We start from the raw sequence: 19488 nt of genomic DNA on the forward strand, positions 1-19488 counted from the left end.
CAGCAATCTCTCCTGCTCTGAAGGGGAAAGTGAGTACTGAGCAGTACTCAAGACGGGACAACACAAGTGACTTGAAGAGTACAACCATTGTGATGGGATCCCTGGATTTGAAAGTTCTCGTAATCCATCCGATCATTTTTCTGGCTGACGCAATATTTGCTTGGTTATGCTCCCTAAACGTTAGGTCGTCAGACATCATTATTCCCAAATCCTTGACATGTTGCTTTCCTACTATTGGCAGATTTGATTGTGATTTGTACCCTGTATTATGTTTAAGGTCCTCATTTTTATCATACCTGAGTACCTGGAATTTATCACTGTTAACATCACGTTATTTTCTGCTGCCCAGTCAAAAAATTTATTAATATCTGCTTGTTGTTTTTCAATGTCTTCCGCAGAGATAATTTTCATGCTGATTTTTGTCATCTGCAAAAGATGACACGAAGCTGTGGCTTGTATTTTTATCTATATCTGATATGAAAATAAGGAAAAGTAGTGGTGCAAGGACTGTACCTTGAGGTACAGAGCTTTTAACTGAGCTTGGACTATTTTACAGGATTGATTGTTACTCTTTATGTTCTGTTCGACAGGAAATTGAGTATCCACCGTCCTACTTTACCAGTTTACCTTGTGTTGGTTTCGGGGCTTAACGTCCCTGCGGCCCGGTCATCGCCCGGGCCTCCTCGTTGCTGGCCTGGTCAACCAACCAGGTCAACCGCGTCCAACAGCCTGGTTGACCAGTCCAGCAACGAGGAGGCCTGGTCGTCGACCGGGACGCAGGGATGCTAAGCCCCGAAAATATATCAAGGTAACCTGAAGATCATAACAAGGCTATAGAACGCAGCTGCTCGCAGCCTGACGTACGAGTCACAGCCTGGTTGATCAGGTATCCTTTGGAGGTGTTTGTCAAGTTCTCTCTTGAACACTGTGGGGGGGGGGGGGGTCGGAAAGTCATGCCCCTTATGTGTAGTGGAAGCGTGTTGAACAGTCTCGGGCCTCTGATGTTGATAGAGTTCTCTCTCAGAGTACCTGTTGCACCTCTGCTCTTCAACGGGGGTATTCTGCACATCCTGCTATGCCTTCTGGTCTCATGTGGTGTTGTTTCTGTGTGCAGGTTTGGGACCAGCCCCTCTAACATTTTCCACATGTAAATTATTATGTATCTCTCCCGCCTGCGCTCAAGGGAGTACAGTTTTAGGCTCTTTAGTCGGCCACAGTAGTTTAGATGTTTTACTGAGTAGATTCTAGCAGTAAAGGATCTCTGCACGCTCTCCAGGTCAGCAATTTCTCCAGCTTTGAAAGGGGCTGTCATTGTGCAGCAGTATTCCACTCTAGAGAGCACTAGCGTCTTGAAAAGTATCATCATCGGTATAGTATCTCTAGTGTGAAAGGTTCTTGTTATCCAACCTGTCATTTTTCTTGCAGTTGTGACGGCTACTTTATTGTGTTCTTTAAAGGTAAGGTCTTCCGACATGAGTACACCCAGATCCTTTACATTGCCTTTTCGTTCTATGTTACGATTTGACTGAGTTTTGTACGTGGTTTCCGTTTTTATAATTTCATTTTTTTCCGTAGCGCATGAGCTGGAACTTGTCTTCGTTAAACACCATATTATTTTCTGTAGCCCATAGAAAGACCTGATTTACAACTGACTGGAGGTTTGCCGTGTCCTCTATGTTGCCTACTCTCATGAAGATCCTAGTGTCATCTACAAAGGATGATACAGTACTATAGATTGTGTCCTTGTCTATGTTCGTTATGAGAATGAGAATAAGTACGGAGCAAGCACAGTACCCTGGGGGACTGAGCTCTTCACGGTTGATGGTCCGGATTATATTTTGTTCACTATTACACAGTGGGTTCTGTTAGTCAGGAAATTGTAGATCCATCTGCCTATTTTTCAAATAATTGCTTTTGCACGCATTTTGTGAGCAGTAACACCATGGTCACATTTGTCGAAGGCTTTTGCGAAAGCTATGTAAATTACTTCTGCGTTTTGTTTGTCTTCCATAGCATCTAATGTCATGTCATTTTCCAGCAACTGTGACAGGCAAGAGCGCCCTGTTCTGAAACCATGTTGTCCAGGGTTATGAAGATGCTGTGATTCCATGTATTTTGTGATCTTACTTCTTAGCACTCTCTCAAAGATTTTTATGATGTGCGATGTTAGTGCTATCGGTCTGCGATTTTTTGCCTCTGCCTTATTTCCTCCTTTATGGAATGGTGTTATCTCTGCTATTTTTAGTATGCCAGGGATAACGCCAGTATCTAGGCTTTGTCTCCAAAGAATTTGAAGGGCCTGTGATAGTGGTTTTTTAAAGTTCATGATGAATATAAAGTTCCAAGAATCAGGGCCTGGTGCAGAGAGCATAGGAATACTCTTTATGGCTTCTTCAAAATCTAGTGGGGATAGGGCGACGTCTGATACATGATTTGATGTTGGTATCACATCAATGAAAAATTCATTTGGGTTATCAATCTTTAGTGTATTTAGTGGCTTACTGAAAACAGTCGTACTGCTTCCTCAGTATTTCGCTCATTTCTTTGTTGTCATCTGTGAAAGTTCCATCTCCCTTTTGCAGGGGCCCGATACTAGATGTGGTTTTTGGTCTTGATGTTGCATAGGGGAAAAAAATATTTCGGATTTCTCTCTATTTGACTGATGACCTTTTGCTCTCTTTGCCTCTCCTGGGTTTTGTGTGATTCTTGTAGCTTTAGTTCAATTGTTTCTATTTCTCTACCTAACCTTCTTCGCCGTTCTTGAGACAGGGTGCGACTCTCAAGTTGTTCCAAGATTCGTTTTCTTCGCCTATATAGGGAACGACGTTCCCGATCCAATCTGCATCTCTTCCTCTTTCTTCTTAGGGGTATGCGGTTTGAACATATTTCTAGTGCTACTGAGCTTATTTTTTCCAGGCACTGGTTCAGGTTTGCATTTTCTAGCTGTTCTTCCCAGTTTATTTCTGTGAAGTCCTGGTTTATTTGTTCCCAGTTTATCTGTTTATTATTGAGGTTGAATTTGCTGAATTCTCCTCCCCTGGGGCTCGGGACTGGTTTTGAAGGTCTACTCCCCATGGTTGTCATAACTTCAATTAAGTTGTGATTTGAGTAACAGGTATTTGTAATCATTATGTTCCAGAGCAATTCATCATCATTGGTGTAAATGAGGTCCAGCGTGTTCTCCTTCTTAATTGGTTCTACTATTTGCTGGTTTAAGGCAAACCTGTCACACATCCGTAGCAGGTCATTTGCATGTGCCTGCTCATTTAGGCTACTTCCTGGTATTCTTTCTGATATTACTGTATTAGCCAGGTGCTTCCATTTCAGGTGCCGTAGGTTGAAGTCCCCAAGCAGGATGATGTTCGGAGCTGGATTTGTGAGGTTTTCCAAGCAATGTTCTATTTTCATTAGTTGGTCTTTAAACTGCTGAGGGTTTGCCTCCGGTGACCTGTATACAAGGAAAATAACTACATTTAAGATCTCTATTTTGATTATCAGGACTTCCACTATATCGTTGTGGTGTTTAGCAGCTCAGTACAGATGAGTGTGTCTTTGATGTAGAGGCTGACCCCACCCTGTAGCCGGTGTTTCCTGTCACACCTAAAAAGATTGTACTCTGAAATCCAGGAGTGGAATGGAAATCGTCACTCTAGTGTGGGAAGTGGCGATTTCGGCGCCATCTATGGACCTGCACTCCAACTCCCAGGTATTAGGTGAGACGCAGACAACGCCATCTGTTGGTGGTGGTGTAGCGTCGGTGAAAGGCTGCTGTTTCATACCTCAGTTAGAAGGTGAGGTCGATGATGATGACCTCTGGTGGGTGCCGTAACGATATCAACGCCATCTAGGTTGTGCATGCAATTACAATTTCAGTTCCCCAGTGGAGGAGTGCTATCTTAAGGTTGATACCTGGTTGATACCGGGTTGATGGAGGTTCTGGGAGTTCTTCAACTCCCCAAGCCCGGCCCGAGGCCAAGCTTGACTTGTGAGAGTTTGGTCCACCAGGCTGTTGCTTGGAGCGGCCCGCAGGCCCACATACTTACCACAGCCCTGTTGGTCCGGCACTCCTTGGAGAAAATGATCAAGTTTTCTCTTGAAGGTCACCCAGTATACTGTCTGTCTGGTTAATGTAACGTTTATGTTCACAGAGGTGACGTGAAGAGGTGATTGTGCTGAAGATTACAGCTCACTTTGGGCAGTCCAGAACTGCTGACTTGGTTCTGTGAGGACAAAGTGGCCGCCGTCAGTAGTAACAGTGTGTGTGTGTGTGTGTTAGCTGCTGGGCTTATGCAGTGTTGTATGCACCGACGTACCCGGGATATGGCCAAGAGGAGTTACGAGACGACAGTAGTGTTCGTCTGCTGAGAAGTGCTGTTAAGTGTGTTGCTGGAGACGTCTGCCAGGGTGTTAGCTACCCCCTGTACGTGACTATTTGAGACCCATGTCGGCTTGTTGATGAAGCCCGCTGCCAGTGTATTTCTGGAGAGCAGGTGCGGGGTATTGGGACATCGTGACGGTACGGTGTGCGGACTGGCCCATGTTGAAGGTGAACTTGCCGGTAATTACCATTGAGCGTGGACGACGTGTACCTGAAGATTGTGGACTCACCGGGATTTGAAGAACACAGCAGATATAAATATATAGCGTCCTGGGTGCAAGCGACACAGTGTACATAAGTGTAGTTATACTTCTATAGATAATATATTGGTGAAGGTGTAATTTAGAGTTGTTTATCCTCCCTTTTATTCCTTGTACTGTTACTTGCTACCGCCAATTTTTGAGAACTTGCCATTGACTTGGGGTAGGGTCAGAGAAGACTAGACTATAAGGCACGTTAACAGAAAGAACCCGGTTACTGGCTCAAGCAGGCCGTAACAGAGGGGAAGAGGAAGAGGAGAGATGGGGAGGGGAAAGAGAGAGATGTTAAGACGAAAAGTTAAAAACGAGAGAGGGGAGAGCAAGAATAACAGATTTAAGAGGGGACAGAAAGCAAGAGGTAAGGGGGGGGGGTAGGACGAGAGAGAGAGACAAAGACTAAGACACGAAAGAGAGAAATAGAAACGATAACACTGCTATCTTAAAACAACGTTTAATAACACGATGCACAATAACAATTCCCAACAATTGACAATTGGCGAGAGGGCAGGGCTGGGGGCGGGGGTTGAGGGCTCTACCTCGCTAAAGTTGAGCCATAACCCGGGCTAAACCCCTCCTCAAACTTGCACACACAAACAACTTTAACTTTTATGATAATAACAAAAGTCATTAAAGTCAGGATGACCTAAAAATGATATGGAGACAAATTAAACTTGAACAAATAAATGTTTGCCAATATGGCTATAACATGTGCGAAGAAAGTTATAACATGTGCGAAGAAAGTTATAACATGTGCGAAGAAAGTTATAACATGTGCGAAGAAAGTTATAACATGTGCGAAGAAAGTTATAACAAGTGCACAAAACTGCATGAAAGTGCCCAATTTCTTTTATAAAATACCAATACAAAACAGGGTCAAAATCATATAAGAAATTAACTCTTTTTCCAGAATACACACACAGTTTAAGTGGCAGGATCAACCAGGCTATTACTCATACGTCAGGCTGCGAGCAGCCGCGTCCATCAGCCTGGTTGACCAGTCCAGCAACGAGACCTGGCCGAGGACCGGGCCCCAGGGACGTTGAGCCCCGAAATAATGGGAAGGTAACGGCAAGGTAACGTAAGCCAGAGGACTCTACTGGCTGGTTCACCAAGCTCAGGAATACACTCATTATTTGCTATACTTAAAACACAGTCGTTCACTAAACAGTCAGGGGAAACACGGACTGCTTGATGGGGTTCTGGGAGTTCTTCTACTCCCCAAGCCCGGCCCGAGGCCAGGCTTGACTTGTGAGAGTTTGGTCCACCAGGCTGTTGCTTGGAGCGGCCCGCAGGCCCACATACCCACCACAGCCCGGTTGGTCCGGCACTTCTTTTAGAAAACAGTCTAGTTTCCTCTTGGAGATGTCCACGGTTGTTCCGGCAATATTTCTTATGCTCGCTGGGAGGACGTTGAACAACCGCGGACCTCTGATGTTTATACAGTGTTCTCTGATTGTGCCTATGGCACCCCTGCTCTTCACTGGTTCTATTCTGCATTTTCTTCTTGCATAATTCTACTACATGGACATTATAACATTATAATTTTATTATAATTGTCATTATACAATGACATTAAAATTCTATAAGTCCTGCATAATTCTACTACAGGATTACGAGAGTAGACAATATGGAGGACACGCCACACCTCCAGTCGGACGCGCCACGGAAAACATGTTTAATGCAGAAAAGTTCAGCTCCGGCACTGTGGACAAAACTAAAATATAGAAACGGAAAGCACACATGAAACGCACTCAGACTACACTATAGAAAGAAAAAGCAATGTCAGAGTTTTGCGAATAATCACATTGGAAGACATCATATTTGAAGAACACAATACATAGCCGTCACGACTGCACGACAAATGACAGGTTAGATAACAAGACTCCTTCAAAGAGATGTCCCTGGAAACACAAACCGAAACTGTCTCTATTTTCCGCTTGTTACAACTTATAATAAAGTTGTTACATCTTGGCTTAACGTGTTTATAACGTATTAGAACGTTGTTACAACTTGCTATATTGGTTGTTATAACTGGTTAGGAGGTGTTAAAAGTTGTTCGAACGTTGTACCAACGTCGTAGTTTCGGTGTGTGTTTGGCGGGGTCATACCAGTGATGATATTCTTCAAGACACTAGTATTTCTAGGGAGGAAAATTGTTGCACAATAACAGCATTCCTGCTTAGAATAATGTTATTGTAAATAATTATTCAAAGCTGGAGAAATTGCTGACCTGGAGTGCGTGCTGCTGTCAGCATCTACTCAATAAAACATATAAATTATTGGGGCCACTTAAACATTTTAAACCTGCATTCTCTGGAGCATTATAAACTCCACCAGAGGATGCCTGATCAACCAGGCTGTGAGTCACACGACAGGCTGGTTGACCAGACCAGCAACCAACTTGGTCTGTTCAGAGACCGGGCCGCTAGGACGTTGATCCTCGTAAAAACCTTAAGGTAACCGCACAATTAAGCGAGTACACACACAATCAGCAGAAGAACAAGGGCTGCATAAGACATACCGCCAACCATCCGGCTATCCTCCAGGATAACCGGACGCTATCCGGTGTATATAACCTTCGTGAGACCTGTTATTGAGCATGCAGCCCCAGCATGGAACCTAACGATGCACAACATAAAACTAGGAAGTCATCAAATATGCTGCCAGGTCCCTTCCTGAGCTAAGGGGACTGACCTAATGAAGAATGACAGAGGGAAATAGACCCTACTACACTGGTGGAAAGAAGGAATAGAGCAGACATGATAACGATGTACAAAATACTAAGGGGGTTGACAAAGTAGATACAGAAACGATGTCCAAATTGTTACAATTAAGCGAGAGGACATAATTGGAAACTGGGAAGAACGACGAGTCATCTTGAGGTTATTTTGAGATGATTTCGGGGCTTAGCGTCCCCGCGGCCCGGTCCTCGACCAGGCCTTTTTGTTACACACCCTCAGGAAACAGCCCGTAGCAGCTGTCTAACTCCCAGGTACCTATTTAATGCTAGGCGAACAGGTAGCATCAGGGTAAAAGAAACTCTGCCCATTTGTTTCCGCCTTCGCCGAGGATCGAACCCGGAACCTTAGGACTACGAATACCGTGCGCTGTCCGCTCAGCCGTCAGCTCCCCCAGGCACAGGGATGCCAGAAAGAACTTTGGTAATCTTAGAGTCGTACACAAGAGGGACTAGGGGCCAGATTCACGAAAGCACTTACGCAAACACTTACGAACCTGTACATCTTTCCTCAATCTTTGGCGGCTTTGTTTCCAATTATTAAACAGTTAATGAGCTCCGAAGCACCAGGAGACTGTTTATAACTATAACAACAGTTGAATGGCAAGTTTTCATGCTTGTAAACTGTTTAATAAATCTAACCAAAGCCGTCAAAGATTGAGGAAAGATGTACACGTTCGTAAGTGCTTGCGTAACTGCTTCGTGAATCTGGCCCTAGATCATCAAGCTGTCGAAGCCAATTCGATACACAACATTAACTGTAAATCTATATAAAATAAAAATGGAAATGTTCGTTTGTTCAAAATCGCTAATCTCAGAAAGTTCTTCACCGATTGCTTTGAAATTTTCACACAACGTTCCATTTGCATCCGGCCAGGGGCCAGATTCACGAAAGCACTTACGCAAGCACTTACGAACGTGTACATCTTTCATCAATCTTTGACGGCTTTGATAACATTTATTAAACAATTTACAAGCATGAAAACTTCCCATTCAACTGTTGTTATTGTTATAAACAGCCTCCTGATGCTTCGGAGCTCATTAACTGTTTAATAATTGTAAACAAAGCCGCCAAAGATTGAGAAAAGATGTACAGGTTCAAAGGTGTTTGCGTAAGTGTTTTCGTGAATCTGGCCCCATGGTTTTTATATACATACTGTATAGATGTCACGTCTGTGACGGTAAGAAAACATGCTCTTTCTGAAAAAACTGTGTTTTTCATTTGTTTTTCATGTGAGGAAAATCTTCGAAACGTCTTTACCGATTGCATTGAAATTTTAAGTGACAACATTGCATTCGAATAGGCGCGTCTTTTTATATATCTACCATATACATGCCTCACCTGTGACAGGAAAAAACATGACAATTTTGAAAACCAGCGCCATCTGTTGGACGTAAGAGCAACACACGCTGTAATCTCCGAAAGTTCTTCACCGATTTCTTTGAAATTTTGACACAACGTTGCATTCGAATAGGCGCGTGGTTTTATATACCTACTATATAGATGCCACCCCTGTGACAGGTAACAACAAGCGTTTTTGAAAAACAGCGACATCTGTTGCACATAATAGCAACATGTTCGCTATACTAAATATGTCACGAATTCCATTTCAATGTTTCCGATTGCCTTGATAAATTTTATTTTCATAGATTTTGATATATTATATTTTTTATTGAATTATTTTGTGTGGCATTGTGTTGGAATTGAGCTGTGTTGTTTACCATACCGTTCATTTCGTGAGTATAGTTTATTTTTTTATTTTTTCATATTTTCATCTAATTTTTTTAACTTTTTTTCTTATATTTCAGTGATGGGAACATCAGATCACTTGATGTTCCCAATTTTCTGATGGGAACATCAGACCAATTGGGAAAGCATCGGACGAGGGAGTGGGGAATGGTGGGGATGACGAGGGGACGGAAGTGAGAGATGGTGGGGAACACGAGGGGACAAGGGAGGGGGTAATGGTGGAGAAGGACGAGGGGACGGGAGAGTTTGGGATGGTGGGGACGAGGGGATGGGGGGAAAGGAGAATGGTGGAGAGGGCAAAGAGAAAGGGAAGTGGGGCATGGTGGGAAGAGGAGATGGTGGAGTGGGGAATGGTGGGGAGGACTGGGGGGGAGTGGGAAGGTTGCTGTGGCTCAACAACGCATGAGCCACAGCAACGCGTGACCGGGTACTGCTAGTATAACAATAACTGGTGAAACGGGTCACTGCTTTGATGGCGGGAAGGCGGGGCTTAGGAGCAGATGTTCGACCCCTGCAAGACAACTAGGCGAGAGACCTACGTGAGACCCGTCTTAGAGTATGCCGCGCCATCATGGAGCCCCCACCTGAAGAAACACATAAGGAAACTGGAAAAGGTTCAGAAGTTTGCGACGAGGTTTGTCCCAGAGTTACGAGGGATGGGATATGAAGAGCGTCTGAAGGAACTGAAACTTACGACACTAGAAACAAGAAGGGAGAGGGAAGATATGATAGGAACATATAAAATACTCAGGGGAATTGACAAAGTGCAAATAGACGAAATGTTCACACGGAACAGTAACAGAACGAGGGGACATGGGTGGAAGCTGGAAACTCAGATGAGTCACAGAGATGTTAGGAAGTATTGTTTTAACATGAGAGTAGTGGAAAAAATGGAATGCACTTAAGGAGCAGGTTGTGGAAGCAAACTCTATTCATAATTTTAAAACCAGATATGATAGGAAAATGCGACCGTAGTCATTGCTGTAAACAACCGATGGCTAGAAAGGCGGGATCCAAGAGTCAATGCTCGATCCTGCAGGCACAAATAGGTGAGTATACCCACACATACACATGCCAGGCTGTCTAACATCAGAACTGCCTTCAGACACCTATGTAGGGAATATTTCAAAACCTTGTATACCACGAATGTAAGACCAATCCTGGAGTATGCAGCCCCAGCATGGAGCCCGTACCTAGTCAAGCACAAGACGAAGCTGGAAAAAAGTTCAGAGATATGCCACTAGGCTAGTCCTGGAACTAAGAGGCGTGAGTTGCGAGGAAAGGCTGCGTGAGCTGCACCTCACGCCCCTGGATGGCAGGGGAGCTCGGGGAGACATGATCACCATATACGAAATCCCCAGGATAACTGACAGGGGTAGACAGGAGGGATTATTTAACACGGGTGGTACACGCACACGACTTCAAAATGTCAAAATAATTTAAATTTAACATTTTAACATATCAAGAGGAAATTGTTCCCAATACATCCCATTAAATAATAATTTGATGACCAAATTAATAAATAGCTACGTACTTTTTAATTAAAAATTTACATTTTTCACAATATTCTTGTAACACATCAGAATTATATTTAATGGATCATATGCATCAGAAATAGTTTAACTTTGATAATGGTGTTATTGAGACCTTCTCTTAGCTCAACAATGTACAGTAATTCTCTGTCAATTCCATTATAAATGTAAACAAATTTGTGAATCGAGTTTATAGATTTGAAAGGTTTGTAATTAGGCTGGAGAACATTAGGCTAAGCTAGCCTACAGAAGCATTCTTTTCCATTATAATTTGTACCTATAAATACATTTTTGTTGCATTTTATTTAGTGACATTTTGTTATTTCAATTTGCATTCGATTACAGAATAATTATTCCAACAATTATAGGCTGCAATGTGATCAAAATAAATGGCCAACCCGTGTAAATCACGAGTCGTCACACAGCTCAAAACGAGATTTAGATCTGAATCCAGTACTTTATTATATAAAATACTATATTATATAGGAAACTGTATTACAGAATAATGCATTATATAGAATACTGTAATATATAGAATACGTCTGTGCTCCAGCTGCTGGCCCCCACCTCAGCCAGGCTAATAGGAAGAATACAGAGATCTTCTCCTGACAGACGCGCCTAACATTACTGCCAGACGCGCGCGCACACGCACGCACACACACACACACACACACACACACACACACACACACACACACACACACACACACACATACATACACATACACACACACACACACACACACACACACACACACACACACACACACACACACACACACACTATGCAGATGAAAAGTCACAATAACGTGGCTGAAAAATGTTGACCAAACTTCACATTAGAAATTGAAGAGACGTCAACGCCTGGGTCCCTCCTCGACCGCCATCAAGTCCACTGTGATGAGGCGAGGGGAGGCGCGGGGCATTAAGTAGGCAAGAGGGAGGTGAGGAGATGGAAACCTTAGAGGAAGATAAGAGAAAGGCGAAAGATGCACAAGGTAAGGTGTAATAAAGGGCGTAATAATAGGAATAAGAAAGGGAAGTAAGAGAAAACAAGAGAAACAGAAAATAAAAAGAAGGTTAGGCTTATGTTAGGTCACGTTTGTTAGAAAGGTTAGAACATTAGAGTATGTACTGTGAAAGGGAAGAGTCCACAGCAACAAAGCCAGGACTCAGGTTCATGTTGGATACATTGTGTATTAGAGCCGCTTCAACAAGACGGCGTCTATGTAGAGTAGAGGCAGGAAAGATTATTTTGGAGGAAGACCAATCAATAGGATGATTAGAATCCCTCACATGACAGAAGAGAGCATTGTTAGTGTCTGCAGACTTAACACTTCTCTTGTGTTCTTTAAGTCTGTCATTCAGTGTACGGCCAGTTTCACCAAAGTATTGGAGAGGACAAGACGAACAGGAAATAGAGTAGACACCAGCAGCATTAGAAGCAGGGGGAGCAGTGTGAACCAGATTGCTACGAAGTGTGTTAGTTTGTCGAAAGGAGAGCTTTATGTCAAGAGGATGAAAGGTATTAGTATGAGTTATGAGTTCAGATATGAAGGGAAGGCAGAGCACAGTGCTACTAGTGTTGGAAGCAGGTTTAGGGTGAAAGAAATTTCGTTTAGCTTGAGAATAGGCACAGTTGATAAAATGCAAAGGGTAACCAAGGCGAGAGAAAGATTTGTAGATAAAGGAAATTTCAGAATCAAGAAACTGAGGGTCGCTGATGCGTAGAGCGCGGAGGAAGAGAGAGAGACGAGGACACTTTTCTTAACAGAAGGAGGCTGGGAGGAAGAGAAGTGAATGTACATGCCACTATGCATGGGTTTGTGGTAGACAGAGAAAGAGAACCCGGACACAGAACTGTGAACGTGAACGTCAAGAAAAGGAAGGAGGGAATTTGATTCCCATTCAACTTTGAAATGGATGGAAGGAGCCAGATTGTTAAGAGAGGAGAGGAAAGGCTGGAAAAGACTAAGGTCATGAGGCCATAAAGCAAAAATGTCATCAACAGCGAAGCCAGAGAGAGGGACGAGTATCACTAGAAGGAAGAAGAACAGTTTCGAAATATTCCATGTAGAGATTGGCAAGAATAGGGGAGAGATGGGAACCCATAGCCACACCGAAAGTTTGAGTATAGTAATTACTGTTGATAGAGAAAGAGTTAGAGTCAACACAGAGTCTAATGAGGTCGAGGAAAACGTCAGTGGGAAGCGGGAGAGGAAGAAGGCCCTCAGACACCTGTCTAAGGAAAGAGAGAACGTCATCGAGCGGAACATTAGTGAACAGAGTCGACATCAAGACTGAGCATCTTACAAGAGGGTTGCAGGCGCAGTCTTTCTCTGAAGTCCTGAGAGTGACGAAGGTGGCCAGGGGAAAAAGTGCCATGGAAAGGCGCAAAGTTTTAGCGAGCCAGGAGTGTCTTCCTCCTCCGAGGAGGAGGAGCACCTGGAGTGTCTTCCTCCTCCGAGGAGGAGCACCTGGAGTGTCTTCCTCCTCCGAGGAGGAGCACCTGGAGTGTCTTCCTCCTCCGAGGAGGAGCACCTGGAGTGTCTTCCTCCTCCGAGGAGGAGCACCTGGAGTGTCTGCCTCCTCCGAGAAGGAGCACCTGGAGTGTCTTCCTCCTCCGAGGAGGAGCACCTAGAGTGTCTGCCTCCTCTGAGGAGGAGCACCTGGAGTGTCTTCCTCCTCCGAGGAGGAGCACCTGGAGTGTCTGCCTCCTCTGAGGAGGAGCACCTGGAGTGTCTTCCTCCTCCGAGGAGGAGCACCTGGAGTGTCTGCCTCCTCCTCCGAGGAGCATTATCTTGGGACGCTCCACCGGATGAATACATTAACATATTTGTAAGGCACCGACTAATGGTCGCGGAGCAGAGAGGGGGAGGGGGGAGAGGGAGAGAGAGAGAGGGAGAGAGAGAGAGGGAGAGAGGGAGAGGGAGAGAGGGAGAGAGGGAGAGGGAGAGAGGGAGAGAGAAAGAGAGGGAGAGAGAGAGAGAGAAAGAGATAACTCGCATGCATGCACGTGTAAGCAAGCGATATCCAGAGCCAAGTAGATAACCAAACACAATCCCTCCCCCCCCCTCCCCCAACATAGCCAACTCCATTAAAAACCAGCAGTTACATCCTGCCCCAGAGTCAACAGTGAGCCTTGAGGGCCCCGCCGGACGAGCACCCGCTCTACCCACACCTCAGCGCTGGCCCGCCCACCTTTACCTCAATAATCGGTATTAGTGTACTCCAATGTGTCCTTCTCCGCCAGCCAACCTTCGCAAGAAAATATTGCTTCACTCTAGACTAGTCATTTGCACAGATACGACACGGGCCAGCACGAGATTGGTGGAGCTTGGGGTGACTCAGCTTTAACGCTGGATAATATATATGCGATGTTTTTCTTGGTCTTGCGTCGCGTGGTTCCCGTGGCACCCGGTGCGTGCTTGACCACCGCGCGCTAATGTGTGATACCTGAGGTATCTGGGCGCTAAGTTGATGACTCAAGTTATGCTTCATATACCCTAGGCCTACCTATTACGGCCTAGCCATCCCCCACTGTGCTCTTGAGCCCAAAGGTCGCCCTAATGCCTCCAGAATGACAGACATTACTGGGCGGAAGGCCCCGCTCTTCTGTTACTGTATCACAAAACTCTGTCTTTACTGATGGCAGGTGGTTAGTGCCGAGTGCTTTTTGTAAACACAGAGAGGCCAGTCCACGACCAGCCCAGCCCCCGACCAGGCAGCCCCCAGACCAGGCAGCCCCAGATCAGGCCAGCCCCCGACCAGGCAGCCCCCAGACCAGGCCAGCCCCCGACCAGACAGCCCCCAGACAAGCCAGCCCCCAGACCAGGCCAGCCCCCAGGCCAGGCCAGCCCCCCAGACCAGGCAGCCCCCCAGACCAGGCAGCCCCCAGACCAGGCCAGCCCCCGACCAGACAGCCCGAAGACCAGGCAGCCCCAGATCAGGGCAGCCCCCAGACCAGGCCAGCCCCCGACCAGGCAGCCCCCAGACCAGGCAGCCCCCGACCAGGCCAGCCCCAGACTAGACGAAGTACTATACCATGGAGGGAGGCTGGTATAACCTCAGTGTTGTCTGGACCCGTTACCTTACCTTGAGATGGTTTCGGGGCTTAGCGTCCCCGCGGTCCAGTCGACGACCAGGTCTCCTCGTTGCTGGACTGGTCAATCAGACTGTTGGACGCGGCTGCTCGCAGCCTGACGTATGAGTCACAGCCTGGTTGATCAGGTATCCTTTGGAGGTGTTTATCCAGTTCTCTCTTGAACACTGCGAGGGGTCGGCCAGTTATGTCCCTTATGTGTAGTGGAAGCGTGTTGAACAGTCTCGGGCTTCTGATGTTGATACTTCTCTCTCAGAGTACCTGTTGCACCTCTGTTCTTCAACGGGGGTATTCTGCACATCCTGCCATGCCTTCTGGTCTCGTATGAAGTTATTTCTGTGTGCAGATTTGGACCAACCTCTCTACTATTTTCCATGTGTAAATTATTATGTATCTCTCCCGCCTGCGCTCAAGAGAATACAGATTTAGGCTCTTTAGTCGGCCACAGTAGTTTAGATGTTTTACTGAGTTGATTCTAGCAGTAAATTATCTCTGCACGCTCTCCAGGTCAGCAATTTCTCTAGCTTTGAAAGGGGCTGTCATTGTACAGCAGTACTCCACTCTAGAGAGCACTAGCGTCTTGAAAAGTATAATCATCAGTATAGCATATCAGAACCTTTCTAGTGTGAAAGGTTCTTGTTATCTAACCTGTCATTTTTCTTGCAGTTGTGACGGCTACTTTATTGTGCTCTTTAAAGATAAGGTCTTCCGACATGAGTACACCCAGATCCTTTATATTGCCTTTTCAATCTATGTTACGATTTGACTGAGTTTTGTATGTAGTTTCCGTTTTTATATTTTAATTTTTTCCGTAGCGCATGAGCTGGAACTTATCCTCGTTAAACACCATGTTATTTTCTGTAGCACATCTGATTGAAGGTTCGCCGTGTCCTCTATGTTGCCAACTCTCATGAAGATCCTAGTGTCATCTGCAAAGGATACAGTGCTATAGGTTGTGTTCTTGTCTAAGTCCGATATGAGGATGAGAATAAGTACTGGAGCAAGCACAGTACCCTTGGGGACTGAGCTCTTCACGGTTGATGGACCGGATTTTATTTTGTTGACTATTACACATTGGGTTCTTTCTGTTAGTCAGGAAATTGTAGATCCACCTGCCTATTTTTCCGGTAATTCCTTCTGAACGCATTTTATGTGCAATAACACCATAGTCACATTTGTCAAAGTTTTTTGCGAAATCTGTTTAAATTACTTCAGCGTTTTTGTCTTCCATGGCATCTAATGCCATGTCTTAGTGGTTCAGCAACTGAGACAGGCAAGAGCGCCTTGTTCTGAAACCATGTTGTCCGGGGTTATGGAGATGCTGTGATTCCATGTATTTTGTGATCTTACTTCTTAGCACTCTCTCAAAAATTTTAATGATGTGTGATGTTAGTGCTATCAGTCTAAATTTTTGCCTCTGCCTTATTACCTCCTTTATGGAGTGGTGCTATCTCTGCTGTTTTTAGTATGTCAGGGATAACGCCAGTATCTAGGCTTTGTCTCCACAGAATGTGAAGGGCCTGCGATAGTGTTTTTTTACAGTTCTTGATGAATATGGAGTTCCAAGAATCCGGGCCTGGTGCAGAGTGCATAGGCATACTGTTTATGGCTTCTTCAAAATCTAGTGGGGATAGGGCGACGTCTGATATATGATTTGATGTTGGTATCATATCCATGAAAAAATCATTTGGGTTATCAATCTTTAGTGCATTTAATAGCTCGCTGAAAACAGTCGTATTGATTCCTCAGTATTTCGCTCATTTCTTTGTTGTCATCGGTGAACGTTCCATCTCCCTTTCGCAGGGGCCCGATACTAGATGTGATTTTTTAATCTTGATTTTGCATAGGAGAAAAAAAATATTTCGGATTTCTCTGTATTTCACTGATGCCCTTTTGCTCTCTTTGCCTCTCTTGGGTTTTGTGTGATTCTTGTAGCTTTAGTTCAATCGTTCCTATTTCTCTACCTAACCTTCTTTGCCGTTCTTGAAATAGGGTGCGACTCTCAAGTTGTTCCGCGATTCGTTTTTCGCCTATAGAGGGAACGACGTTCCCTTTCCAATCTCTTCCTCTTTTTTCTTAGGGATATGGGGGTTTGAACATATTTCTAGTGCTGCTGAACTTATTTCTGCGCACATAGTCAACAAGAATATGTTTATATATTTTACTCAAATTGTTCAGATTTTCCTCACATCCTATAATTAAATCAGGAGAGCCTGAACAGTTAATGCTACACTTCGAGCCCCTGACCATAACGAATAATATATGTCTAGAATTATTAACATCATTGCCATTTTGATTATTAGTTATTAAACGCCAGTCCAGCCTCTTTATCACGTTATTTAACGTGTTCTCAGCACATTTAAACAAGTTCTTAAAATGGCAGAACCCTTGAGATTTCTCGCCTATCACACTCAAACATTACCTGTCGATGATTTCCAGAGTTGTTCTAATCCCACAGCCCTCCCTTGTCTGTGGGGGAGTTGGTGTTCATAGCCCGAAGGCTCACACGCAGCCATTACAGCCTGACGGACCTGGTAACCCCACCAGTAACTTACGCAATTCTCTCTGGAAAGGTTCCACTGCTGTTCCGGCAACATTTGTTGTATTTGTTGACGGGAGATTGAGGAGTGGCGGACCTGTGGTGTCTCAGTGAGCCGTCAGCCTACCTTACCTTGAGGTTACCTTGAGGTGCTTCCGGGGCTTAGTGTTCCCGCGGCCCGGTCGTCGACCAGGCCTCCTGGTTGCTGGACTGATCAACCAGGCTGTTAGACGCTGCTGCTCGCAGCCTGACGTATGAGTCACAGCCTGGTTGATCAGGTATCCTTTGGAGGTGCTTATCCAGTTTTCTCTTGAATACTGTGAATGCCCCTTATGTGTAGTGGAAGCGTGTTGAACAGTCTCGGGCCTCTGATGTTGATAGAGTTCTCTCTCAGAGTACCTGTTGCACCTCTGCTTTTCAACGGGGGTATTCTGCACATCCTGCCATGTCTTCTGGTCTCATGTGATGTTATTTCTGTATGCAGGTTTGGGACCAGCCCCTCAATTATTTTCCACGTGTAAACTATTATGTATCTGTCCCGCCTGCGCTCAAGGGAGTACAGATTTAGGCTCTTTAGTCGGTCCCAGTAATTTAGATGTTTTACTGAGTGGATTCTAGCAGTAAAGGATCTCTGCACGCTCTCTAGGTCAGCAATTTCTCCAGCTTTGAAAGGGGCTGTCATTGTGCAGCAGTACTCCACTCTAGAGAGACGGCTACTTTATTGTGTTCTTTAAAGGTAAGGTCTTCCGACATGAGTACACCCAGATCCTTTACATTGCCTTTTCGTTCTATGTTATGATTTGCCTGAGTTTTGTACGTGGTTTCTGTTTTTATATTTTCAATTTTTCCGTAGCGCATGAGCTGGAACTTATCCTCGTTAAACACCATATTATTTTCTGTAGCCCACAGAAAGACCTGATCTACATCTGATTGGAGGTTTGCCGTGTCCTCTATGTTGCCAACTCTCATGAAAATCCTAGTGTCATCTGCAAAGGATGATACAGTGCTATAGGTTGTGTTCTGGTCTATGTCCGATATGAGGATGAGAAAAAGTACTGGAGCAAGCACAGTACCCTTGGGGACTGAGCTCTTCACGGTTGATGGGCTGGATTTTATTTTGTTGACTATTACACATTGGGTTCTGTTAGTCAGGAAATTGTAGATCCATCTGCCTATTTTCCCGGTAATTCCTTTTGAACGCATTTTATGTGCAATAACACCATGGTCACATTTATCAAAAGCTTTTGCGAAATCTGTGTAAATTACATTAGCGTTTTGTTTGTCTTCCATAGCATCTAATGCCATATCATAGTGGTCCAGCAACTGCGACAGGCAAGAGCGCCCTGTTCTGAAACCATATTGTCCGGGGTCTTACGTCCAAATTTAGCCATATCGCGCATACGGGCCAAAAGTGACGTTATTTTTAAGAGGACGGGTTGCATGGAGATGCTGTGATTCCTATCACATCTGAAGAGATTGTATTCTGAGATCCATATTTCACCATCAAGGTAGTCCTCTGTGTGGGTTTCTGTTAGGGCTGCAAACACTGCATTTGTCTCATGAAGAAGACCATCTATAAAGTGAACTTTGTTGGATTTGCGTGTTTTTATACCCTGGATGTTGGCAAATATAAATGATGTTATCGTGTTAGTGGAAGTGCTGGATGCTTTAATTGGTGTTAATATCTGAGGCTCTGGTAAGGAGGCCACTGTGTTTGCGTCCTCTCTAGCATTTGACCGAATTGGTGGTAGAGTCTGGTCATTTTTAGCCATTCTTCTCCTCCTCCTCTTGCTAAAAAATTATCCCGGTCGATGGAGTAGTGGCTGTTTTCATAGTGGTAGTCTGTCGGTTTTATTCGCCTGGTACCTCATATATGAAAAGCTGGACATTCAACATTGAAGCACTCTTTCCTGTCCAAAGAGTTCTTGCAAATTTCTGGGTGAAAGAATTCACAGCTTTTGGTACATTTACCTGTATTGAGGAGGTTTCTGCACTTTCTAGGGTGATCGTGTGTACATGTTCCATTTGTTCTTTCCGATTCCCCATGTTTACAGGTAGCCCATCTGTAATACCAACAGATTTTGGGGCCTTGTTTTGTTTGTTTCCCTTTGCCAGGGACCGCACTCTGCTGCGGCGTCCCCGACACTGTGCTCTGCTCCGGTGCCTGTGACACCGCGCTCCGCTCAGGCG

At 44.8% G+C, this 19488-nt stretch overlaps 1 long non-coding RNA gene across 2 annotated transcripts in view; it reads right to left on the reverse strand.

Moving 5' to 3' along the window:
- The window catches only part of LOC123755774 (uncharacterized), a 220055-nt gene that overhangs the window by 141803 nt on the left and 58764 nt on the right, over positions 1-19488 (reverse strand). The gene's annotated exons all lie outside the window — the stretch shown is intronic.

This window comes from Procambarus clarkii, chromosome 43 (assembly GCF_040958095.1).
Source record: "Procambarus clarkii isolate CNS0578487 chromosome 43, FALCON_Pclarkii_2.0, whole genome shotgun sequence".
NCBI lineage: Eukaryota > Metazoa > Arthropoda > Malacostraca > Decapoda > Cambaridae > Procambarus > Procambarus clarkii.